The sequence below is a fragment of the Poecilia formosa genome, unplaced genomic scaffold (genome assembly GCF_000485575.1).
Source record: "Poecilia formosa unplaced genomic scaffold, Poecilia_formosa-5.1.2 Scaffold252, whole genome shotgun sequence".
NCBI lineage: Eukaryota > Metazoa > Chordata > Actinopteri > Cyprinodontiformes > Poeciliidae > Poecilia > Poecilia formosa.
In genome coordinates this window covers 116,817-144,411 of record NW_006800191.1, presented here as the reverse complement: position 1 = coordinate 144,411, position 27,595 = coordinate 116,817, and the positions used below count along the sequence as shown (strand labels likewise).

Genomic DNA, 27,595 nt, shown 5'->3' with positions numbered 1-27,595 from the left:
TAAAATCCAAAATGCCAAATTTAACCAAAATTTTAACTTAGTGCTTTGTTCAAAGTGAGAATGGAGTGAAAAATGGATGTATGGAGCAGGTCCTCGTCTGCAGGGATGCAGATGCGACTCCAGGTGAGCAAAGCCAAAATGTTCTTAGACTGGAGGTCTATTTATGTTTTGTTTATAACTTATTGAGCAGGACTGGAAAGACATTTGTGTTTGTGTTTGTGTTGTAAATAGATGTAAAATCTACTGTTTTTAGTTTTACATCAGGTTATAATGTTGTTCCCTCATCAAAAACAGACCTGGATTGTTGCCTTCATTCTTTCATGCATGTTTGAGAAATCCTTTAATCTCCATGGCAACCGTTCAGCTGTGCAAAACGCTTGGGTGAACCAAGCCCCGCCTTCCAGACGCAGCTCCTCCTCAGGGCTGCAGTTTCCAAGTTTCTGAGCCTCACAGAGCGACTCACCCCCACTCAGCTCCTTCAGACTAGCCAGCAGCAATTAGCAAACACCTGGTGGAATAACAGTCTAAGCTCATTATGTGAGCTATTTCTCAATGCAACACTGGTAAAAGCGTTGCTAAAGGGTTAATAGGGGAGCCATGTTGTTATGACTTCCTGTCTCAGAAATACCAGGAGTTTTTAAGAGACAGACGCCCAACTTAAACTCTGCGTCCCTGCTAAATTACAAAGTTAAATCTCTTCTATGTCGTATGTAGCATTTTTATAACAACTGAAGTTAACATAGCTGCTTGATTATGCTGTAAAATGGAAAACACGTAATGCCGCAAGGTGTGTGAAGGTGCAACCCCACATGTTTTTTGGTTTTTTTTACCAATTATTACACTTTCATTCTTCCACAGCCAATCAGTGAACATTGACTTCACCCTTGTTAAAATGTCAAGCCTTCTCCATTCAGGCACCATTTCCTGTGGCCATGTTTCTTCCTGTTCATTTCTCCTTAAAAGCCGCTCACTTCAAAAGTTTTTGTCTCTGTTTTCTGTAGCCAATATTGTGACTGTTGACAATAGCTGCGTTGTCTGCTTGGCTGAGAGCTATGATTAGTCAACTCATTATATTGTCATGCTCTGGTGCTCTCTTTGCTCCCAATCTGTTCACGCACACAAAGCCGTGCGACTTCAAAAGCCTTATTGGCACTCCTCGCCGTGTCCTAGGCGTGAAAAAACAATCGAAAGGCAAAAGTGAACAACATCTGAGAGTCTGTGTTTTTCCCATCAGAGGAAATTCTGCACAAACACAAAAGCCTTTTTTTTTATTATGTTTGTGAATATCTCGGAACATGTCTTCTGGCTTATAGGAAGAAGAAAACAGGCAAAAAAACAACCAAATTCAGAAAAAAACAAAAACTAGTTTTGGACGGTGCGTCCTCTCCAGGGCTATTATGTTTGGTAATTGCTGACTGTAACGAGGCCTTCACTCTCCATTACACACCGTGGATCATTTGACGTCTCTTCAAAACTCTCAGAGTTGCTGTTGTTCCCACCCACCTCCACTCCCACTCCCTTCTTTCCAGCTCTCACCCTCGCTTTGTTTCCAGCTGTGAGAAACTCATCACATGTTTTCATGAAGCTTTTTTTTAATGTAATTTCTAGTTACTAATTAGCTTTTTTTTCCCCTCTTTTGTTTGTAGCCTCTTTTCACTAAACACTTCTCACCAGAGAAGCAGAGGGCACAGCTGCAAATGTTTAACCTTGGTTGCACATCCAATGTTTATGCTCTGAGTTGTATTAATTGTAGCCGCAAACCAACATGGCTTCCAACGGTTGCAGGGTTTAATTTGTGTGTTGCACCAACTTGATTGTGATTTTTTTTAAAAAGGGATATGTAATTATCAAATAAAAATGAAAAACAATCGTCTGATTGCGTTTGGATCTCATCGGTGGCCAGACTTCACTTCCTGGTGCTGAGGTCAGGAAGAGGCATCGGCGCGAACGGAGAGAAAAATCTAATTGTTTGGAATCATGTCAGCTGAGCTGGAGGACACAGCTTGTGCTTGTGATTTATCACCAAAGCGTCGCCGCATTTGCCGATAGGAAAACAGTTTCAGTGGCGTCATGGTGATATACGGAGATGGATGAGGAGAAAAATTGAATAACATTTCTCCCCGTTCTCACCGGTCCGCTCTTATTTGTGACTGGGAAAAGAGCAACGGGTTTCGTTTGACTGCTTCTGGATGCATTGGGTTTTATTTGTAGATAATTTATTTTCATTGTTGTATTCTGGTCTGCTTCCCTTTCAGAATTGCTTTATTCCTCCGTTGCTGTATGTTTGCAGCTGTTGCGCTTTTAGAGCAGAGGTAATATCTGCGCCGATTTCTCCTGGCCGGCTTTGTGGTTGCAAGAGCAAAGCATCGCTTCCTCTCTCTCTTTCTCTCTCAAAGAAATGTGGTTCCTCTGATGTCCAGAGTGACTCTTCTTATTTCCTCTGTTTCATTGCAAAACCCAAAGGTCTGGCAGGTTCGGTATCATATATGTGTGTGTAACTGTGTGTGTGATTGCTGGATCTATACTCTGCAAACAAAAAGATCTATATTTAAGGTCATAGCATTCTCCAGACAAATTGAGAAAAGATACAGATCTTTGCCAAAATACTGAACCCTGTTGAAGCTTTTCACACATTTTATAAACTGTTAATACAGACCTGCACCATTTATTCTCAAAACAGCACAAATTACGACATAAACATCCAATAGATAGGTTTCAATATTCATTAACATTTTAATCATTTATAAAATAGCAAATAAAGTCTGAGGCTATAACCTAACAAAATGAAAAAGTGATTATAACAAGTTTCAAAAGGTTCTGCAGTACAGTTATGTTTAAATGTGAATTCAGCCACAAAATTAAAACTCATAACAATACATTACATTTACAAAAAAAGCCCATTCTCATTATAAGTCTTTATTACAATCCTAACATTGCTTGTTAAGATTGCCTGGTTTTAGATTTCTCTTTCAAACAGAAAAATACAATGTTTTCAAACAGCAGTGAAATTAAGTTGCTAAAGTTCTCACAAAGGCTAATTGAGTCTGAAAGCAAAGCATTTTCTGACATTAAATGTACAATTTTAAATTTTAAAGCTAAATATGCAGTAGTGATAGATCCTCAGGAAGCATTATCTGTCTGTCTGTCTGTCTAAATCGGACTCCCAATCCGTCAAAGTGCCAGAACTCAATTTAGAACCCTACTCTCCTATATTTGTATTCTGAAGAATAAAAATAATGTCTTTGTTGAAAGCAATTTTCTCTATAATATGTCCCCTGAGGCCATCCCACCTTTTTAAATTCTCATTAAGTCACAGTGTTTTTCCAGTTCAGCCTACACAGAGCGCCCTGCTATAGACGAAACACAGAATAGGTGGCTGTTTTACAAAAACGTATGACTACACTCTTTTAATAATATTCTTAAAGATCCCTGAAAATGCTCATTTGGACTGTTCTGGTTTTGTGTTTCTGCTAGAGATTAAGTTTACACAAATCATCAAATGATTTCACTTTTTCCATTCTTGTTTTCCTATTCATTGCTTTTAATAGTGATTTTGTCAGTGTTTTCTTTTATTTACTTATTTACTCAACATATCAAAACAAAATAAAGCAACTTTCAATAAAAAAGTCAATCTATTCAGCCAAAAAAGCTTTCCTACAAATGATGTTTGTATTAAATAAGGAACTTTCAGCTAATAAATCCTCTGCATGGATTGTTTGATCTACTAGACGCCGACGCGTTATCTCTTCACAGACAAAAGTGGCAGCATTTCTATGGAAATGTGGCATTTGCTTTGTTTCCCACCATCTAATGAGCCAGTTAACATTCAGTTGTTCACCCTAATTGACTCCTGCACTAACCGGATGGAGGCACAGAACTCCAAATAATTACACTCTTTATGAGCCAGAGTCTAATGAATTTAAGAGGCAGATTTACCAGCCGATTGATTCTGGGTAGAAATGATTGAATTAAAAGATGGCCGCCCTGAACTTAAGGATGGATCTGTTAACTTGTTGCAGCGTAATATGGATGGGATTTTTAAGGAAAATGGCATTCACAAACCAACTAACCAACCGTTATATGCTTTTCTAATTTCTAAAGAAGATTCTAAGCTACTCTACATTGTAGAAAAAAAGGAATGTGAAAGAAATTATATAGAAAGAATTAAGGTAATTAAAGTGGATCTATTAGAGTACTTTATTTTACTGTGGTTTGGTTATATAAACACGTCTGGGGAGCCAATGGGGTTGGTGGAAAGTTGAAGGGAAGATAAAAAAAAAAAAAGCAAAAAGTTAAAAAACTGAATCCAATAAAAATTTTAAATCAAAAGTTTTAATTTACATTTTAAAAAATCAGTTTTTCAATCATGATTTTAAAACATAAATTAACTTACTGAAATGCCTTTAGTAAGTTAAACTGGATCAAGTTTTTGTAAACCACACTGGAGCTCCCCCTGGTGGATGTTTTGTTACATCGTTCGGTAACGCTGAAAAAAGAGAGAAGAAAATAGAGATCCAAGATGGCGGAACGTAATCCCGGCGAGTTCCTAAACTTAGCTGATATCACCTTCATACCTTGTTGTTTTGGATGAGATTTGTCCGTAAGTATTGGTTAATGATGAAAATAATACTTGTCTGTTCGTTTTGTGTAACGGTGGTGTGATAAATTGTACATTTAAGTCATTTATGAATTCTTTTTGCAAAGTTAGCTAATACTTTTCCTTCTGTATTTCAGTTTTACGGTGGTCAGCGGCCATTCTTCAATAAACAAGCAAAAAGAAAGGTAAGTTTGGTTATTGGAGCGTCGTTATCTTGCTGTTTAGCAGGTGAAAATTGAAAACAGCATAGCCAGCCATGCTCTTCTGTATGATTAGCGGCCAGTCAAATTTATCAAGCTGCTTTGCTAGCATAGCTAGCGCAGCATGGAAATGCTTTAAGTACTATGAAGATTAAATAAAATTTCATGTGCGATTAAATCTGCAATCAAAAGACGGGATTCAGGTAATATGACATCAATATCAGATTAGGTTTTTTTTTGCAGTTTTGCACTACAAGAACTAACTCATGGCTAACTGAAATCAGAAGATATGAGGCAACATTTATTCTAATTGAACGTAATAATTATTGTATAGTGAATAAAAGAGAGGAAAAAACATTCCAAAAGTTGATATTTCTTTACATATTTTGTATCTCTTGGTTTGGAAATAGGTCCCCCTCCCAGAAGCTAACGCTGTGTAGGGGCTCATGGCATTGCAAAGTTTGGAAATCCCTGTCCTAGTTTAAACTTTAGTTTTTTCGGTTTTGAAGCCTTTTGCCCACCTGATGCCTATCAGCTGTTAGGAAAATCCCAGCACCATCCAAACCCTGAAAACTTCTTTCTTCAGCTTGACAGTTTTTTTGACAGCTTTATAATCATAATAATAAAACTATTATTATAGTTTTATTATTATAAAATAAAACTTTATTTCACCAGATGTCATCACATGCTGACAATAGCTCGATAGAGGTTTGTTTTAATAGACAGGATGTGACAAAGGTTCCTTGAAATGTCTGGTTTTTAATACCTTTTGTTGTTTTTCTTTGTGGTTTGTGCAATATTTCATCTTGGTCTCATAGTTATTAATTGTTTTAAAAGCAGGGAATAAAATCCTACTCCTCCCTGGGAACAATTACACTCTAAAATATTGACTTTTTCTGAATGAATCATACCTACTATAATGAAATATATCAGGATATATCCTACTGTAAACTAATTTCTGTTGTATTGTTGTAGCAAACACTCCAAAACTGTATCATTTATAAACAACTGTTAATGTATCCTCCTTTTCCTAAGCTGTAATCCAAAATACAGCAATGAAGTGTCAAAATAGCTAATTGATAATACTTGGACTGTGAAATGGGAAGCAGCCTGATGTTGCTGACGCCTTTACTTAAGTGTTTTTTGTTTTTGTGTGTGTGTGAATCAGTAGCTGTACCTGGCTTTCCTGTGCTCCAGCAGCTGGTTCACCTGTAACTAATGCATGCCAGTCACACTTCTGAGGTGACGAATGAAGAAACGTTAAAATGTTGCTTCAATGAACACTCCATGTTTGTCAGCCAAAAAAAAAGAGGGGGAGGGGGAATAAGAAGTCCAAACTGCTCTGCTTTCCATGAGATAAAAGAAAATATCTGTGAGCTGCTTGAAGAGTTCCAAGTTTAGTTCATGTTTGGCTCCGGTTGTTTTGGACTGAGATTAGGTAAAAGCTAATGTTGAATATTGAGCCAAACATCTGTCGAACATAGATAACTTCTCCTGACTGATTCTTCCTACTGATGGTGAGTTAGTTTTTAAGTTAGTGATTTCTACTTCTATTGGAAAGATACCGTTTGTCTAAAACATCCATTAAAGTACTAAAAATCTGTACAAACCTTTATATGTCTTTTATAGGGAAATGTCCAGTTTCCAGCATCCAACCAGCTTCGTGTTGGTGAAGCTCAGATCAGAACTGGTCAGATTAAATTCGCTCACAATATTTCTGCATATTTCACAAACATTCTTGATGTGGCTTTTTGAAACATCCCTGCACTCGCAGCGTTGCTGAGCGGATGAAATGTTGGATGAGCCTCTTTAAGCACATCGCAGTTTTCTGTAAAGCCTCAGCAAAACGTTGAACAGAGAGGTGCTGCGTATTCTGGACCTGTGTCAGCTGGGTTTAGATGTGCAGCAGATTACTGCCGCTGAGGTTTCTGCTTCCTACTTTACAAAGTTGAAGGTTGTTGCAGTGCTAAACATTTCATTTCATTCGTCTAACGTTTTACCCTGTGAAGGAGAACCCTCATTTCCAGGCATTCATTGTAATAATATACAGTATTACCATGGAAAGTTGTTTTTTTCCAAGCTCAATTCTTTGAGGGGCAAGTCAAGTTAGAGTCTCAAATATTTGCACTCGATTTTATTTCTATGATTTAAAGTTCTGCTTGAAGTTCGGCTTGAAAGCTTTGTGAAATATACAACTCATGTTGCTGCATTTTCAAAAGAGGGAAGATTTGTTTTTTGTTTTTTTTCATTGCTACATCTTGATTCAGGCTGCTTTAAAGGGATGTCAGATGTCATTTTATGTGACTCTTCACAGCCATATCAGAGTATTTTTCTTTAGTTTGTACAGAAACTGACATGGAGTCTTCCTCACAACTTTTCCTCTTTGTTTACAGCCAAGCATGGTGCCTGTTTTGTTTTGTTTAGAAATAGATGTAATAAAATGTGTAAAATACTGTTATTTTGCAAGGCTTCACAGTGGGGTGTGTGGTCTAATGAGGAGGTGCATTAGTTTCATAATTATTCAACAAAAATTTAAAAAAGTAATTTCTATCAAAAATTAATTGGGATCAAAAAGATTACAATTTTAATTAAATGTTTTTGTAATAGAATATTAAATTTTTTGTAGACAATTTTTTTTTCTCAAAATAATTATTTTTTCTTATAAACATTAAAATTTATTAGCACGTCATACATCTTTTTTTTTAATGCTTCCTCCTTACAATGTTCAGTAAGGAGGAAGTAAAATTCAAAATTTATTATGAATTTTACTTCATTCATAATAAATGAATGAAGTAAAATTATTGATTTTAATTATTTAGAGCACATATCAAACTCGAGGCCCAGGGGCCAAATCTGGCCGCCGAACCTTTTAATGTGGCCCTCTTGCCTCCAAATTTCATTAACCCTTCTAGGCGGGATGTGTCGGCGGCGACACATCCAAATTTGCAGTACCGTAATTCCGCCACACGTAGCGCTATCTGAAAAATTCCAACGGTTTCTGAAAGGGGAGGCGTTGCCCTTTCCAGCAAGTATCGGGTTAATACGGCAACTTCACAGCTGCAGCTGCAGAGAGGTAATTAATCCGGGGGGCACTCGTTTTATAGACGGCATATTGCGAAAATAACTTGCTGGATATTGAAAGTTCCAGTTGTTATCGATACATGGGTAAGTATATCATCTCACAGGACATTTAAAGAACTACTTACAGTTAAAATAAGGAACGTTTATTTAGGCAGACGCTTGAAACTCCGGCGTAAAAGGGTTAATGAGTCCCTCTAGTTTTTTTGACAAATTTTCAAAATTCACACAAAATTAACGAATCCCCACATTTTCTCTTATAATACAGCAATTTTTTTTCAAAACTGATCAAAAATGTTGAGTTTAAGCGACTGCCACCTCAACATTATTTGATGGTGATTAAAAAAAATCACCTTATCAATTGTAAAAATTCCTGACAAGTATTCCTAAATTGGCAACCGGCCCTTTAAAAACATTCAGATTTGTGATTTGGCCCATAATGAAAATGAGTTTGACTCCGCTGATTTAGAGGCTTCAAAACGTCTGAGACAAGAGGAGAGCAAAACCTGGAAACTACTGCCATGGCTCTTGTGTGACAATTTATCTCAGGGGTGTCCAAAGCCAGTCTTAAAGGGCCGGTAACCTTTTTAATTTTAGATTCAACACACCTGAATCAAATGATGTGCTAATTAGCAGAGCGCTGACGGAAATCAGCCCTGCAGGATTCACTTTGGACACCTCTGGTTTATTTTGTAGCAACAGTCTAGTTAAAGTTCAGGCTTGAATCCATCTGAGAGCCTGCACTTGAAAACTGAACTTTGCAGATTCCTTTCATCAAGCCTGACTGAACTTGATGACGTATTTTGCAATAAAAGATGGAAAAAATATGTTCTGAAGTGGAAAGCTGGTAGAGATAAACTCTTAAACGATTTTCATTTTGTTTTATTTATTTTAAAGAGAAAAGTGTGAATCTTTTTTTTTCCACTTCATATCAGTGACTGAGAAAAAATCAAGTCATTTTTAAATTCAAAGCTTTTGAATTTGAAAATAAATGCTACTGCAGTACGAATAACGCAGAGTAAAACTGGAGTGTAACTGCAGCTTTAAAACAAGCTGGTCTATGTGTGGGAACTCTATTTAAAGATGAGCTATTTTTATATGTATAGATTTTTGCCCAGGTTGTCTGGCACCTTAAAGAGTTTATGCGAATAATGTTGCTGATGCCATTTTTTTTTCTGCAAGTGAAGAAAATACCCTGAGGATGGCTGGATTTTACCGTATGAAGACAGAAAGTGAGATTTCACAGAAAACCACGAGCTACTAAACTAATTATCACTGCTTTCGTCTTTATTAAGACGCATTCCAACCTGCATTCTGTAACTTAGGGCCATTTCTTTGGTGCGTAGAAGATAAAACCGCATTAGATAATGTCCCTGTGAATGATGGTGGAGGCTGAAATCCAGCAGCAGGGAGCTGTGGGGGTTTACCGGCAGAGGCAGCAGGCCTTCGCTCCTCTCCTAATTACTCAGAGAACCTGTCTGAGCCTCCGTGTCAGCACCGACCTCACGCTGATCCAGTTTGACCCCCGGCCCAAACAAGGTGGTCTCTGGAGTCGCTGCCAGTAAAGACGGGGTCAGAGAGTCCTACCTTGATAGTCATCGGTTGCAAACCGTCACCAAGGGACGATACATAATCCTTATCATTTATCTTACAGACAGCTAATATAATCACAGTAGGGGAATCTTGTTCTTTTTTCATATCCTGGAGCTGCAATGTGGTTTTTCCTGCTGCTGTAAAGAAATGTTAAATATTTATTCAGCTGCTGCATGTTCTGACATCAAGCGCATTATGTTAGAAATTGTTTTAGATGCCAATTAATCTGCCAGTTTTAATTGCGACGTTCTAGAAATCAGTGCGTTGCTTCAGAAGGCAAATGTTTGAAATTTGTATTTGTGTAAACGGACAAAGCACTGTCAATGTTTAAATAATTTTTACATCAATTTTAAAGACACAATGAAATGGTAATAAATGACAGATTGTTTTATACTGTAGATTATAGATAAAGTTGAAAACATAAAATGGAAGATGTCTGGACCTGGGTTTGATTCTAGTTTCATTGCTATTCTGTGTTCCTTAGTCTCTTTCTTTGATGAGACCAGCTTTGTTTTTAGTTACTTTAGTTGTATTATGTTCCTTATGTCTGGTTATTTGTTAGTGTTAGATCCATTTTCCTAGTTACCCAGTTTGTGTATTCTCCCTCGCCCCTGTGCCATTTTCTCTCTTTCTCTCACCTCACACTTACAATCTGTTCCTTGTTCAGTAATCGGCCTCCCCAGTATATATGCAACTCATTCTCAGTCACTCCTGGTTGGTTCCTCCTGTTAAATCCAGTTACTTCCCCATTTCACCTTGCTAGGTTTTGGTCCCTGTTTCCTGTTTTTTGCTCAGCTCTGGCTCCCTGTGTTCTCTACGGTTTTTGTAAGTTTTGTTCTTCCTCTTTTCACTAAACTACAAAATCTACTTGCCACCTGTGTTTCATGACAAAATATATATACTATTGACGTTTATGCCTAAAATTACCCATATATCTTCAGGATTTGTGTTTTTATAGAGAAAGAGGTCAATAACCTGTAGTTGCATCCACAGAAACTCATCAAAGTCTTGGTGCAAATCCAGAATTTTTTTTCTTCATTCTGAATAAATATGTTCGTAAGACTAAAAAGAAGTGAAGGCAAGACTTAGTTTTCATTATTTAAAATTTGTTTTGATTTATTGCAGTCATTACTTTAAGAAAATAGTGTTATTCTGCCACAGAACAGAACTTTTTCTGCTTCAGATAAAAACTTTCCCAACACGTGAGTATGTATCAATTAATCAGTCATCAATTAATCAGGCTGTATTAAAAGTCTTAGGTTAATGGTTACACATTTGTACTTGTGGATTTCTCTTCTTTTATCATCCATGTTTTTGCATCCATGAATAAAATTATGTTTTAATCAAAAGCTACATAAAGGCAACAATTTATACAGTTGCTCTGTGTTTTTACAAGATTACAGCTCAAAACATTGTGTGTCTTGCTTGCAAGGTATTGTTCTGTGCTCCCTTTAATCCCAGCAGGAACCTCAGTGGGGGATCTGCGCGTTGACATGTGCTAAATGTTAAGCTCTTCAAACCCAAAGTCTTTCTATACAAAGCTGAACATTAAATCTTCTGTTTAAAGAATCATCAAAACAATTCAGCTTAACAAACCACTCTTTTTACCTCGTGGCATTATCACTGAATAGATTGCAAAAATAGATTGTAAACAGCAATTTGTGTTAGAAGGATTAAGACATACTCTGCCTAATTAAGCCTATCATTGATTATCTCGTGGTTCACAACATGAAAAATGGCTGAAACCTGTTTGCTGTGTTCTTGCAAACCTTTGTTACTTTGACAACTTCCAGGGGCCTTCCAAAGAAAAGGCAAGGACTTTCACCTTTCCCGGCACTTAGGAATACTTTACATGGATTTAATGAATAATTTAGGACTGCAGGTGATTTTGCCCTGCGGAGGCACCTCACATGCTCAGAATCCAACATTATACTGTGTATAATCAAGGACATATGAGGGTTTGATGGTATCAGGGGCCCAAGCATAATTTGCTGCCTCATTTAACCTCCTCCGTCTCACAAAAGATGTCTGCTTCAATCTCCAAAAAACCTAATTTTAGGTATAGGATCCTTGCAGAGTGACTCCTGTGTGTTTGTTATTGCGCTGGAGTGTGCTACGGATTAATAGCTCTATTCCACACAGTTACTCTGTGCATATATAGGATCTGTGAGTCATCTCCGAGGAGCGTTGACTGGCAGATGGAACATTTGCTCAGACATGAGTGCTAATTGTAAATGTCACAGGATGGGTTTCTGAAAGCAATCAGAGCCAATTTTGTTTTGGAGACTTGATATAAAGCAACTTAAGTGCAGTGGTGTTCTGCATTTTCTCCCTTTTTGGTTTAGTTTCGCAAACATTTGTTACTTCTTAGCACTAAATAAACAGCTTTAGATATCTGGTACATTGATAAAACTTTCTCCTCGTTGATTGCCGCTCTTATCTCAGTCCATCGCTCTGCATGCCTATCAGGCACAACAATATAACCACTGACAGGTGGAACCATTAAGACTGATTATCTCTTCAGTGTGACACCTGTTGAACAACTTTGAAAAAGGACAAATTGTAGAAACTGTTTTCACGTCTGAAAGTGGTCAGTGCCTACCTAAAGCTCTCCAAAGAAGGAACAATGATGGGCCAAAGAGTGGAGAACATGGCAAGAAGAAGAAAACACTCATATTTAATGTATATATTAAAATATAAATGGCAGATTTTGTGACTCCCTTTTTAAAAAACTGCTGTCAAAGTTTAATTTTTAAACGTTTTAAGCATATTAATTAACATTTGAACATAAATATGTGAGATTAAAGCCAAGTGGCTAATTTCCATCTCTAGTCCCATTGACTGGCGTTTATGATGTTTAATAATAATAAGAAAAGGCAGCATAAGACTACATCACAACAAAGGGAATCATTAAATGGTTATTTACAATTTGTATTCTCCAATGGTTCAATAATTTTGACTTTAAGTTGACTAGAGTTAGCACAGTAGCGCTAAAAATAGAGTTGTATACAGTTAAGCTATGCTAAGCTAAACAAGCTAGTCGTGTTAAAAATTAGCCTATACCTTAAGCTAGGGGTTCCCAAACTTTTCCATTGCCCCCCAGGAAGCATTAACTTTGGGCCGGGGACCCCCTTACCAAACCCACAGATAACACTACAAAATTTGTCAAGTAACATCAACTTTAACAGCGTCTTTTCTCACTTTTATTCAATAATTTTTATATTTTATTTAGCATAAATGCAGCCTCAGACCTTGTCTTTCACAACAGAGCTTCTGGAGAGTTCCTTTGGTCTTTTTACTGACAGAAAATTGTCCATTTTGCTTTTGCTGTGCTAGCTTGTGGAGCAAAGCCACTGTCTTTATATTAGTGATTGAAAAACATCAGATTATGACCAGAAATTTATAATTAAAATACATTAGACCCAATATTTTTAAATGTTTTTTCCCTCCTGCTTTCTGGGGCCCCTCTAGCGTTCAAATCTTTTCTCCTTAAAATCAAACTTTTTAGTTTCATGGTAATAAAATATTGGTACTCATGATTCACTTACTGGACAAGGCATTCAATAAAGCAATGCACAAATTTCCCTTTGAAATGATTCAGAAGTGAATCTACAACATGAAACACGTTTCAAACGTTGATCTAAGAGTAAGGAAGAGAGAGTGGGTAAAGCTAATTTAGGGGGGCATTTTGCTGTCAGTGAACTCCTTATTAACACAAACTGAAGCTCAGTATGATGACATCCAAACAGGGTTGTAATTTGGCTTTAATTAGAACAAGTTTGTTTTTCATGATCCTCTTAATTTTTTTTTTTAGCCACAATCTTTAAGTTGACCTCTTTCTGTGAGCCTTTCTCCAAGTTGAGGAAAATTGCTGCACTTTAGCTACAAACCAAAATTACCTGCCATTTACTCTGGCAAGAGCTTTTTAGCCAAACTAAAAGGTTTTCTAAAAGTGCTGGTCATTCAATTTCCCCAGACTGTTTTGAAGACCCATGACCAGGAGGCAGATTAGTTCCCTCTCATCTCTGCCGTCTGCAGGCCTTTGTGTCTGAAGGACTGAACTCACAGTAAACAGAAATAGACATAAAATCCCCATCGTCCGCCATGTTTCTTCACCATTCTGCAGATGTGTTTCAATATTTAACCGTCACTGTTGTTAAAGTTTAGGTCAAATATGACATAAACTTTAGCGAGTTAACGCAAAAAAAAGAAAAAAAAAATTCCCATGTCCCTTATAGGGCTCCGTACAAAATGAACTCTAATCTGGTGGGGTTTTAGCCTAGATTTAAAGGCACTCAGTGTTTTTGGCTGTTTTGCAGTTTTATTGGTGTTTGTTCCAGATTTGTGGTGAATAGAAGCTGAATGCTGCTTCACCATGTTTGGTTCTGGTTCTGATGCAGACCAGAACCAGAAGACCTGAGAGCTCTGGAAGATTGATATAATGACACCAAATCTTACATATTTATAAACTAACAGCAGTATTTTAAAGTCTATTCTCTACAGGGAGCCAGTGTAGGGACTCTATCTTCCTGGTTTTAGTCAGAACTCCAGCAGCAGCGTTCTGGATCAGCTGCAACTTTAGGCAGTTCTATAAAGACACTGTTGCAGTTATTGTTGTGACTAAAAGTAAACACATGGATGAGTTTCTAACATTAGATTTTACTGTTTATCATCCAAAAGCTACTGATTTTATTAGCAACACAAATCGGCAGCTGGAAACAAGGATTTACTCTGTTAATGGCTTTTTAAAAAGTTTTACACTTTACGTTCCACATTTTCAAGTTTCACCAATGATCGCTGCATTCATTCATGCTCATTTCAGATTTTTGTCAAGAATCACAAAACTACAGAAACCCCGTTTTTGATTTTCATTCCTGCTTGTCTGAAGCAAAGTGTTTTATTTATCAAACGATTCTGATTCCAGTGTGACCACTTTGCTGCTTGAAAGAGCAGACAATACACTCCCTTTTCTCCAGCCCCCAAAATGTTGTTTGGAGAACAGAGAGAAATATTTTGACAGAGCAACAGATCCATATTGTATGATTTCCTTCAATCAGGGAACAATACAGAAAGCTAACCCCTGATGGGAAAGCACAAAGCCTTCATCTCTAGTTTTTGTGCCCACTATTTTTTTCTCCCCTAAGCGGAGTTTCCCTCTCATTTAACTTCCAGTTGTATTTTGCTTTTTATGCTTTATTAAGTTTTCTGTGTCCGGTTCACTTCTTGCTCTTCTTGCACATTATCTGCAAACATGGTCCTCTACTCGTTCTTTCTAGTTCTCGGGCTCCCATCGCTGACTCAGATGACGTTTGGTCAAAGCTAATTGGACAGTAAAATCCAATCTACTCAAAAGTGAGGCAAAAGATTTGAGAAATCCCATTAACATATGGTTAAGGGTGACTGCATTTCCGTCCCGTTTGAACTTCAAATGTCATCCCACTACCAATTACATCCCAAATTGCAATTTACCTCAGTTAATTAGCCTAATTAATATTCAATGGAACAGCAAAAAGACTCCTACTTGATTTGTTCCAGTTTTAATCTAACATATCACGGCTGATAATCTGGTCATATACAAAATAAATCTCCCTCACTGGGTTTATGCTTTTCAGACTCTTATATGGGGGAATTTTTCTGCCATAATTTGAGAGCACACATTTTCAGTTTGAAAGCAGGACTTCATTATCTGTCTTCTCGAACTTGTAAAGCTTGTACTCAAAACTTCTGCTCTCTTTCAAATATTCACTGTGCTCTCTCAAACCTTTCTCCTCACGCTCAAAACTTGTTTCTGCTCGGATCAAATCTCCACTTGCGAATCATTTCCTGCTCGTGCTTGGAGCAGAAGAGCACCGTCGCCTAGCAACCTCTCAGCCAATAGAATGAAGGTATTGTACTGGGTGAGTTTGTTTCCTTCTAGTGGGTGCGCCTGTGTGGCTATCGATTGTAGCAACCTGCGCTGCCCATTGGATGTAGGGAGAAACAACGATGTCAGCTTTCTGCTCCGTGTTGCACTAAACATCCGCTAGCAGTGTGCTACTGATCGCCAACAGCTGCTGATCTTAGGCAGGAGTTTGTTCACCCAACCAAAGAAAAAATTGTTCCACAGATCCAACCGTGTTACAACTTAGTCACATCTATCTGCCTGTCTGTGTCTCAGGCACACCCACCAGAAGGAAACAAACGCACCCAGTACAACACTTTCATTCTATTGGCTGAGAGGTTGCTAGGCGACATTACTTTTTGTTCCAACAGAGAGCAGAAAATGTTTTGCAAGTGAGCAGAGAGGTTTGCAAGTGGAGATTTGATCTGAGCAGAGACAAGTTTTGAGCATGAGGAGAAATGTTTGAGAAAGCAGAGTGAGTATTTGAAAGAGAGCAGACATTTTGAGTACAAGCATTACAAGTTTTGAGAAGAAAAGACATGAAATCCTGCTTTCAAACCGAAGCTGTGTGCTCTCGAATTATGGCAGAAAAGTTCCCCCTTACTCTTGCACAAAAACTAGACTTGAGCAAATGAAGGAAAACCATGTCCTTCAGAGTTCGTCGATGTTTCCTGTCAGATTCCAACAAAAGACAAAAGAAAAACAAAAGCATGTGTAATAATAGCAGCGACCAACATGAGCTGGCATCTGTAAAATCGCTGCCACCACAGCAGGTGAGTTTTTATTGCAGCCTTTTCACAAGTAATACTAGCTCTCTTTGGGAAACTTTGGCACTTTGAGAAAAGTGGTTCTTTTTGGAAATTAGCTCAGATGAGTGTTGGCTCCACTTCAGCATCCCTATTTGTTCCCCCTGTCAGCTCTGCAGGCAGGGCTGCATTTGTCTGTTCTGAGCCCACGCGCCTGCGGGTCAAACCGCTGACTTTCACCAGCACTCTCCAAAAAACAAAGAGGAGGGTTTTCACAAAGCGCTCCAATCTGCCTGATTTGTTGCAGTAGTTTGTCATGAACTATCTGCTTTACTTTTTGGACTATAAATACACCAAACATACACATCGAACACCGAGCTTAGCCGCAAACAGAGCAGGTGCAGAGAAAAAGAAAACATTTAAACAAAGCATTTTAATTAATAGAGATGTCTAAATGCTGGCTATTCCAAATAAGGTTAAACATTTATTTTACTTCACAATTCAAGGTAAAGAATATATCTTTGCATGATTCACTCAAAGATTTAAAGCTAACTACTCCATATTAGATCACTGCTCATTTTTTTTTGTAAAGCCAGTAACACACTGTCACTTGTTTTACCTTAGTTATTCTCTTTAATCCAAATTACTAGGTTTGAGAATGCAATATTTTTCCCCCAGTAATCTGTTTGAGAGAAAATGTTCTGGCCTTTAAGAAAAAAAATTATTCAGCCTTTTGTAAGAGGAAAAAATGGAGTTCAAATTTCATCCATTCCTTTATAAATGCTACCGGTTAAAACCGAATATTTAATTAGCAAGTTACATATTTAGTTTAGAAGGAAATGGATAGCCTAAAACTAAATATTTTGTTTGCAAAACAATGTTTTAGCTTCCAGTGATTGACGCATAAATTTAGCTGCAATCTAGCCTGCTGAATATTAGGTCAAAGCTAAATGTTATGTGTGAACTAAATATTTAGTTTAGAAGTAAATACTTATCTTTAAACTAAATATCTACCTTTCAAACTAAATTTAGCTTAGAGAAATATATTTATTTTACTAGCTGAATACAGTTTAGAGGTAAATATTTAGCTTGCTAATTAAATATTTAGTTTGAAACTGTGACATCTATAAATGACTGAATAACAGTGAAAATATGACTTTGAAAAATAATTTTTTCTATTTTGTTTGGCTGAATAATCCAAATTATTGCAGTTAATTTTTGACGGTGTACCTTAACAAGAAGACTTGATGTGCTTTGGTTTTTCAGGCTCCTGAGGTTTGATCTAAGGCACAGTTCACGTCATCCTGTGGGATCTGTTTAGGCCTCAACAATATTAAGTACAGGTGTGAAGGTATTTAAATGGATTTAGGACAACAGCTTGGCCCTGGAGGTTATCTGGATTACTTCTACAAACAAACAGTCTAAAGACTCGTTTTAGTGCTGAAAACTGGCCTGACTCTCCAGTAAACACGTCTGTTTCTTCATATGACAAATGGCATAAAAATAATCTGCTTTTTTGAAATTATTAAACAGCTATCTGTGGGAATATTTTGGACTTCAATCAGCTTCTTCAATTAAACCCAATTCTTCAAGGATTATATTCTTTAATTTGGGGATTTCTGGGGGGTTTATTGATGAGGGAGTTTTTCCTGCCAACTAACATTTATTTTGATTGTTTTCTGGGCTGACTGAATCTGCTGTGGTTTCTGCAGCAGCATAAAATGTCCCGTGTCAATCATAAAAACCCAAGCGGTGTGTGGCAGCCTCTTGAAGCATTGAGGTTATGAGCTTGTAAAGTTGCGTAGAAACAACTCGGCGCTCCAAGCAACCTTCCGGGTGTTTTTCCGAATTAAAGATTTTCACTGTCTTTGATTTGACACTCTGTTCTGTGCGAGTAATTGTTTGCTATTTCTATTATGTACTCCAAAATACACAACAAAGCCTAAAATTAGATATTAGAAGAAGTTTGGGATGTGTATGACCAGGAAATCTGCAGAAACTGGATGACGGTGCCTGAGTTTCCAATCACCTTGTGAAAAAAATTGGTGCCAGGATGAGGTGTTTTTTCTGGAAAATAAATCGATTTATTCACTGCATGTTTGTCTGTACGGCCCTTTATTAACCATTTAGACCAACACAAAAAAGACACAATCAAAACTGTCAGATGTCTTTATTACCCCGTGGAAATAACTCAGAAATAGTCCAAATAGTTTGGATGTATTTGTTTTTTCCCCTTGTCACTGAAAGTTTCTTAGGACAGAAAGCCCATGTTTGGCCTGTTCTGCTTTTGCATTTCTATCCTAAAGAAAAATGTATAAAACTTCACATATCTCTCAACATATCAACATACATGGAAAAACCTACGGAAACTTTACATTACGTTAGAAAGTACTGTGGCCACCGTAAGAAAGACTATTTGTATTCATTGTTTCGAGAGAACGCAAAAGTTTTGTGAGGGAAGAAAAAAAATCCCCATGTCCCCTAGGGGACTCCGTAGTTTTTTTTTTTTTTTTGTGGCTGAATTGATTTTGGTCAAATCTCAACGACTGGATGTTGCCACTGCTGAAAACCATGAAGAAGAAGACGACAGGAAGTAGTTGGAGGATGAAGGCGCTACACGTTTTTTACTGACTTATCATGTGAACAGACTTACTCACCTGTGACATTTACAAAACTTTTCCCACATCTTGCTACAGAATCTCATCTGCTATCATGTTGACATGGACAAAATGTATATTTTCAGATTAATTTGACACAGGGGCTTAATTTTATTAACTCTGTGTAACATCTTATGCGACACATTTAAAATTTTCACACCTGAACTTACCTGTTAACTCCAAACCTTAGATTTATTGATATGGCAGATGTATTTGCATACGCATAAAGACACACATCAATGTTCAAATTTACATTTAGCTCATATCTGTACTAAAGTGATAATTTGTTGCACCTCCCTTCATATTTGCACCTTTTGTTTCTCTCCTCGTTGCTAGAAGGATGTCTTTGCAGTGCTGCTGAATTTTCTTTCAATCCTCCTGGCTGCTTTTACAAACTGTTTTTGACATATAAAGCATCAAACCTTCACGTTGCATTTGTTGGACTTAGCCTTGCTTTCTGCCCTTCTTTCACATCTTGTGTCTGATTTCCCAGCTCTGAATTTACCCTGTTGTCATCTTTCTTTTTCTTTTTCTTGGTTTATATCTGATTTCTTCGTTTAGTTTGTACATTTTCTCAAATCTTCTCCTGCTTTCATTTTTCTGCCAAACTATTTTGGATTTGTGTTTCTGGATGCAGCTTCTTCTTAAAAGATAAAATAACATCCCTTCGCTTTGCTGTCTTCAGAGCCTCGGCTGCATTTGGGCTGTATTACAAATGAAACACATGATTGAAACTTTAAATTGTGTCTCCATAGTCTGGTCTTGATCTTGACATTTTGATTGGCAAGACTATTCAGGTGTTCTTTGTCATTGTTCTATTATCTTCATTAAATTTACTGCTGTAAGATGTAATTTTCATAATGTAGAAATCCTGATGAGTGGAATGGTATTATTCATTTATGAATTAATAAGCTCTTGGTTGGTCAGCGGGGTTCCCATTCTGCTGCTCACTTTACTCCGTCACTTATGAACTCACTAATTCGAAAGTTTCCTTAAGTTAGAATTACTTTTTACTCCTTTTTTTTCTTCAGAAATGTGCACCATGTTTGAAGGATTTTTGATTGACAAATATTCTTCTTGTTTCAAGTCACTTTAAATAAAGTAATTTCCTTACTTCTTAACTAAAACTTTATTGTTTCAGGTTGTTTAGACTTTAACTTATTTCTGTTTTACTAAAAGCAAAAATAAAGAGAGAAAGTTTCCGTACACTTACGAAGCCCCATAAGTTTCTAATGGTTATTAGTAGAAAAATCAGCAGATGTATTTTAAGATTAAACACGCTAATTTTAATGAATTAAAAAACATCCAAAATGTCAGGAAGTTATGAAACTGATTTATCCTAGGGAGGAAGGTGAAGTAATTTTATTCATATAGCATATTTTCATCTCAAAGTGCTTTACATGAATTAGAAGGAAATGCAAACAAAACAAAACCAAAAGAAAGAAAAGTATAAAACTGTATATTGTTTAATAAGAATAAACTAATAGGCGTTTCTCTGGATTATTGTTCTGATAAAACTATTTCTTCATGTTTGATTCTTGTTCTGGGTTGCTAAGTAAGCTAACAGGAGTTTCTCTGGGTCTTAAGATGCCACATTCAACTGTTTAAACATCATGTGAATACGATGGGATTTTCCATTCCTCGTACCCTTAAGGAAAAAGATTTGCTCTATCAAAGAGATTATTTTATGTTGTCAACCCCTAAAAAAGTAAAAGGCTTTGTGAAATGCTGGCTAAAGCTGGGCAGAGAGTTTCATTATTCACATTTTAAGAAATCCTGCACAGATATTGGAGACATATTCTGTGTCTCCAATATTGAAACAAAGTTGAATTGTTTCACCATAACGACCATCTTTATAGTTTAGCTTGTAAGCGGAGCTGTGAAGTTTGATGGCGGCAGCATCGTGTGGCGTTTTGCAGCTGGAACAAGAGGAGGAACACTCCACAAAATGGATGGCAGATGAGAAAATGCAATTATGTGGGATATTGAGGCAACAATTCAAGGCATCAGCCAGGATGTTAAAGCTTGAGTACCAATAAGTTTTCCAAATTGTGGCTAATCAAACCGCCAAATAAGTTATAAAAATGCATTAAGGACAAAAAAGTCAGTGTTTTGGAGGGGCTGTCATGAAACCTTTATGTGGGCAAAGCTTGACAGGAAAGTGAAATATGTACTATAGTAGTAATATATGATCCAAGTCACATACTTTAATGGAAATCCTGACAAATGACAAGGAAAAGTCTGCAAATTGGCTTTAAAGAAACGGATGAAAATGATTCTCTTGTTCTCCTGTTTAAGCAAATGAATGTTTTTGGTCATTTGTTTTTCTGTACCATGCATGAAAATATCTGGTTTCATCTCTAAGTGATGAATGAAGACAAATAGATGTATCAGAGTCAAAAAGAATGAAAGATTCAGTTTGGAAGAGAGAGAAATGTTTTTTGGAGTTGATAATGGCAAAACTACAATAAACAGAGAACCCAGTCATAATCACTGAGGTTTCAGCTGAGAAATCTGAGGCAAAAAGCAGGAATTCGTGTTATTTTATATACTCTGCATAACGTATACTCAAAGTTTCAGGAACTGAAACACCATCTGAAACTATCAGAGGAAGAAAAAAAACATTTTCTCAAATCACTTACAGATTCAAAGGTTTGAAAATTATGTGGAAGCATCTGCCAGAAATACCAAGTTATCAAGCTGATGCATTAGCTTATTAGCAATTTCTTCTCTGCACATTTTAGTTGCTAAATTCTCCACCACAGTGAAAAAGTCTGATTTAGAAGCTGAGCTGATAATAGACAAAGACATTAACGGTGCTCTCATTGAAGACAGACGCCTGCTGTGGCTGCAAATTGAAAGATGAAACTTAGCTAGATGCTAAATTTGTTTCAGCTCAACAACCTGCTCCTGGCTGACTGTTGCTCTGAGGCAAGGGTAGTAGTGAAGCAGTAGTAGTTGGACGATTTAAAGATCTCATAGAGGTTCACAGATTTGTACATTTCTTTGCATTAGACAACCCTTTAAAATAGTGGTGCCCAAACTTTGGGGCAACATCAGAGTGACTCTACTATGTGACAATCACTTGTGCCCAGCTGGCTTGTGAAACTCACAAAACTTTTGAATTTTGTGGTGAATTCCAGCTTGTTCCCCACAGCGACATTCTGTTGATTTCAGTAAATAAAACCTAGATACTCTCTCAATATTTCATCCGCCATTGTTCAAAGCAACATTTAGTTACAGCTTGTTTCCCGACAACAACAGGAAAACACATTCCTGCAGTCCTCTATCAGGGCTGAGCATGGTCACTGTCATGTATGCTGATTTAACTATATAACACAAAAAAAGAGGCTCCAACGCGCGTCGTGACATTATCAGCTGTTCCTGTTTGTTCAATAGAAACTGAACACAAAATGTTCAACAGAAACATCTGAGTCTCCTTTATGGCTGCAGAAGCTTTCACTACGTAATATTTTGGCGACGCTCTCTCAATTTCATCCACCATTGTACAAAGAGTCTGGCAGCAATGGCTTGTCCCAACGTGTGTCTAGAACTGTTTTGACACGTTTCAAATTTGCGTCTAGAGCAAAATATCAAGCGTCAAACTTCAAAGTCCACACACGTCCAACTTGAAGCGTCAGATGAAACGTGTTCGGTCTGAACGCAGCACTAAGAGTACAGCAAATGTCACGGTTGGGTGTCGTAGGAACTGACGTCAGTTCCCGAAACCACACAAAAAAAACCCTCATAAAAGCGCACACAGGGTCAGTACGACCCCGCTGGACCGCACACAAAGTAAAAACCTCATGGGATCCAACAGACCCCATCACTGCAGGGCGGGGTAAGAAGATGTTATCTGTTAAAAAAAAAGTCCTGAAAGATGAAAACGTGTCCATCTGCATCAACTAACTATGCTAGCAGGCCAGATTTTCTAGAGCTGCGGTCAGATAGTTTGATGTTTCTCCCTCTGACTTCATGCAAACCTTTTGTTCCATTTAGTTACAGCTTGTTTCCCGACAACAACAGGAAAACATGTTTCTGCAGTCCTTATCAGGGCTGAGCGTGGTCACTGTCATGTATGCTGATTTAACCATATCACAATATCCGGCATGTTCCAGTTACAGGAGCGCGCCGTCATGGGGAAACGTGACAGTGGCTTCGTTTGGCTGGGAAAGCGGCGGCAACCAGCAGAAGGGACAGCAGAGAGGGATATGCTCTGCCAGGCAATATGAAATTGAATCCTGTCTCGCTTAGTGCTTTTCAAATGATGCGTCTCTTGCACTTGTGCCTGAACCTGTTTATTCTCTTAGCCTGTTTGCTTTTCAATTATTACACTCAGGGAAAAACGTCTCCAGGTTGTCAGGCAGAATGAAGGCAGCAGGATGTGCAAGGAAGACCTGAAGATGTTGTTTTAAACTTCAGCACAGTGTTTTTTTTTTTTGTTTTGTTTTTTTTTTTGGCAAAAAAATTGTCGTTTTCTTTCTGAATTGTATTCTTTTCACACTTGCATAACTAATTTTATTGTTTTTGTGCATTGTTTAATTTTATCTCAGGTCTCAAGTTTCTTTTTGAAGCTCAAATCTAAAAATAACTTTCGCAATTTAACTCAGGTTATAGCAGGTTTCTGTTTTCATTTAGAAGAAAGCAATTGTAGAAGGTCACAGTTTGAAGAACTGATTGCAGATGGAACATACACATATTACTGTTTAGAAATCATAATACAGTTTCAGAAAACGTGAAAGTTATATTATGGCACAAATGACATTTTTTCCCTTCCCATCCTTTCTATGTTTGTTTTCACTCTTTTTGCATCTGGAAAAGCTCAGTTCTATCAGCAGATGACGATACCGGGACCCCAAAAAGCTTTCATGGGAACTTCAAGTCCTCCTGGAGGGGACAGCAACTTATTTCCTGATTGACATTTAACATGGAAAACCAAAGTTAGTAGATCTACCATCAGCTGTGTTTCCATCACAAATGTGCACAAGACTTTAGTGTCCAAAAAACACAATTTTGCATTTGCATTGTTTCATTTTAAGAAGAAACTCAATTAAAATCACATTTGAATAAGTTTGTTCATGCGATGTCAAAAAACAAACCATGCTGCGCCATCATCGTCCAACCACTTCCTGTCGTCTTTTCCGCCAGGAGTAACATCCGGTTGTTGATCACATGACTTGTGAGGTGAGGTTTTTGTGAAATGCACTAATTTTGGAACAACTGAAAAACCACCTCATCCAGTTGCAGCAACTGTTGATTGAAAAATGTGACTTTTTCAAAATTGACGTAATTTTCATTAAGCTAATTTCTTTTGTAATTCCCATTTGAAAATTGATGCCCTGCTTTTCCAGGCTGAAGAAGATTCACCTTTCACTCATGGAGAAGGGAAGCCATGGAGATTATTACGCTGAGACTATGTCACCATTTAACGTGACCGTTCTGAGGTAATCGTAGGACCATACACTGCTAAATGTTTGTTTCTTCAGGACATTCGCTCTTTTTTAGTCTTGGAGGCATGAGCCTGAAAATGTTGCAGAGCATGAGTGTGATCACAAATTAGGCTGGTTCTCCAAGACACCCTGCAGGTAGATGTCCTGCAGAAACATTAAAGGTGTCACAATCCACTTCTTTTTTGCATATTGTCTATCACTTTGGGTTTGTATTCGGATCATTTTGTGGAGATTTTTTCGTATTTGTTGGTTTGTCTCAGTTCATTCCTTTGTGTTGAGACTCGCAGCTCTTTATTCGCTTCTGTTTATTTTGTGTTGGTTTTGATTTTTATCTCAGTATTAGTTTTAATTTTTTCTTATGTGAACCAAGAAAAGCTTTTTATATGGTTCATTCCATTTACCTATTAAGTCGCATCTGGGAATTTACTGTACCATACAATTCTACTTTATTTCTAAAGCGCTTAGTGCAGTACAGAAATATAAAAACAAAGGCCAACAATAAAACAATAAGACAACTATAAGGAACAAAAAAGTACAACATTAAAACGCAGAAGCTTGCTCACTCTTGGTTAAGAAAAAAAAAGTGTTTTTAAACCAGTTTTAAAAACGGAAAGAGATTAAGCCTGCCTGACCTTCAGCTCATCCCACAGTTTAGGAACCAGAGCTGCAAAGGCTCCATCTCTGGATTTATGAAAGGCATCTGGGACGGCTAAAAGCATCTGGTCAGACGATCTAAAAGCATGTGATGGAATATAAGAGAGAAGCAGTACAGACCAATAAGAAGGGCTAAGACCATTTAAAGACTTAAAAATAAACAAAATAACTGTACAATAGATTTCAAACTAAACAGGAGGTAAATGAAAGAAAGCCAAAACTGGAGCTATGTGCTCTTGTTTACCTGCATCAGTTAAAAATTGTGCAGCAGCATTTTGTAGCAGCTGTAGATGTGAGATGGAGACCTGGCTAACTCCGATCGAAAGAGAGTTACAATAATCTAGATGCAGTAATAAAAGCACGGATCGATGTCTCTAAGTGGTGCTTAGAAAGGAAGGCTTGATTTTTGAAAGGTTCCTCAGCTGAAAGAAAGACGGCTTAACTACGGTGTTTAGACGGCAGCCAAATTTTAGGCTGGGGTCTGTTTTCACCCCTAAATTTGTGACGATGGATTTTTTTTTGTATGGCACCAAAGAGTAAAAATCAAAGGCAGGGATACTGCGTTGTATTCCCACCATTTATAATTCGGTGGTTACCATATCCTCAGTCTTTTTTTATTAAAATGGAGGAAATTCAGTGCCATCCATCCCCTGATGTCATTAAGACCATCCAGTAGCCATTATGTTTCCAAGGAAAGTAGACTTGACAGTCAACCACTTAGAAATGAAACTGCACAGCATGCTTTCTGAAAATAGAAGATAAAATGGCAGAAGGTAAAATGAGAACAGGAGAGGACCAAGAATTGAGCCCTGGGGTACTCCTAGGACAGGGCAGCAGAACCAGAGGTAACATGTTTACAAATTCAATAAATTATTATATACATCCTGATTGGTACCATTTAAAAATAACAACCTGTTATCAGGTATTAAACATACTTTTATTAAGCCCACATTTCTATTTTTTGTTAAAAAATGTTTTTTAATTGATCTGATTTATTCTAATTTTAACTGTTTTCTTTATCTGCAAGTTGAAAATCATCATAGTTAAGAGATTATGTCTGTCTAAATTTTCATTTCAGACTGAGGCTAAAATATTAATATTAATATAAAAGTTAGACATTTTTAATGTAAGTATAAAAGTAAATTAAAATAAAGTAATATGGGATAAAAGCACAATAAAATTTAGCTAATTTATTAGTTAATTATTCATAAATTTAAAAAAAAATAGAAAAAAATACTGTCTATATACTAGTATAGTTTGTTTGGTCCTGTTCACAACTTAACTTGTGCTGTCAATCTTGTATTTCCTTTTATTTCATTCGTTGATGTAAACCAACCGAATCATTTGTGTGAGGGCGAGACCTAAGTGAGGGAGGTGAAAGGTCATGTTAGCCTGTAGGACTCGACCGACATGCTATGCTAGGAGGCTGAAAGAGGTAAGCTAACTGCAGGGTCCGGTACGGAACGGGTTCAAAGTAGGGCCGACCGTTTAGAACTTCCGACCCGGTTCCACCCGGCTCCTTGAACCACAAGAGCTGTGGATCCAATCGGGCCGGCCAAGCAGCAGCTGATTGGTTAGAGTCAGCCGTTGATCGGGTCTAGCTGGCTCTCACTAAACTGTTTGTGCTGTATTTTGTAAAGAGAGCTCTTTTTAATATTTTTATTATTTTTAATTTGCGATGAATTCCCCTCAATATTCTGCTGTTACCTGGTCCATCTTCTTCTTCTTTTGAATTTTATTGGCGGCTGGCAACCGCCACCTACCAGACTGGAGTGTGGTCTCAGCCGCTACATCGAAACCATTGTTTAGTTTCAAAAGTAATGACGTCAGGTTCAGCTTCGATGCCGCCCTCAGTTATATGCAAACACAACAGGGCTGCAGTTCGGGTGGAACCGGACCGAAGCTTACAGTTCCGTTCCGTGCCGGACCCTGCAGTGCCCAAAGGGCTGATGTAAATATCTCTGTGCTTAAATGAAATGCTAGAAGTGCATGAATATATGATGCTAACCGCAAGATAGCATTAGCATTTTTGCGCGAGCTGTTGGTAGCTGTAGGTAGTGTATATTAGCCTTAGCCAGATGTGTGAAGTTAACAGAGACTTTTATCACGCAGTGGACCGAGAGGAATTATCTGGACTCTTCTGCTGTGGACAGAAAGGTGGAGTTTTCCGGATTTTATTCCATGTGGCCATGATGTGAAGTAAATTCAAACTCACCTGTCCAGTGGGGTCTGCATGGCTACCGACGAGGCTTCATCCATTCTGCACACCCAAGATAATTCAAAGGATTTGTGAGTAAGCTTTATTTTCTGCTTGGTTTCAAGTTGTGTTTTTGGGTCACAATGAACGCAAGCTATGAATCAGACCTGCAATGTTTTTTTTTTGTTAATATTTCAGTGAGAGGCTTTATTATTTAAATGGTCACGTTCTGAACTGGATTTAAAGGGGAACTATTTTGTGGAAATGTCATTCTGCTTTTGTTTGGACTAGTACTTTTTGTATTTGCTAATATTTTATTCACTAAATTCTTCTCTTAATGTCAAACTTTCTGGGTTGTGTCCAAATTTTATTTATAAAGACAGGCCTGTCACAATAAATCAGTTAATCACATAATAAATTAAAACAAACTCTATGATATCCATTTGCAGGATTTATAATTTTTCTCTTTTCCCTCCATCAAAACTTGATGATGAAAGTATTCATTCTGGTGCTTTTGTCTCAACTGGCCTTTTTTTTTGAAG

General features: G+C 37.4%; 2 long non-coding RNA genes across 3 annotated transcripts; one reads left to right on the top strand and one right to left on the bottom strand.

The window, feature by feature from the left end:
* Positions 1–310: 310 nt before the first annotated feature.
* LOC107838417 (uncharacterized) lies at positions 311–23,486 on the bottom strand. Of its 2 annotated transcripts, XR_001664475.1 has the most exons (4): positions 23,475–23,486; positions 21,586–21,591; positions 464–617; positions 311–416 (listed from the first exon to the last, which is right to left on the bottom strand). It is a non-coding gene; the product is annotated as an uncharacterized LOC107838417 (long non-coding RNA). The 2 variants fall into 2 exon arrangements; XR_001664474.1 differs by having other exon boundaries at positions 311–617.
* On the top strand, positions 4,523–27,241 carry LOC107838418 (uncharacterized). The gene is made up of 3 exons (XR_001664476.1): positions 4,523–4,600; positions 4,735–4,782; positions 26,969–27,241. It is a non-coding gene; the product is annotated as an uncharacterized LOC107838418 (long non-coding RNA).
* Positions 27,242–27,595: the final 354 nt, after the last annotated feature.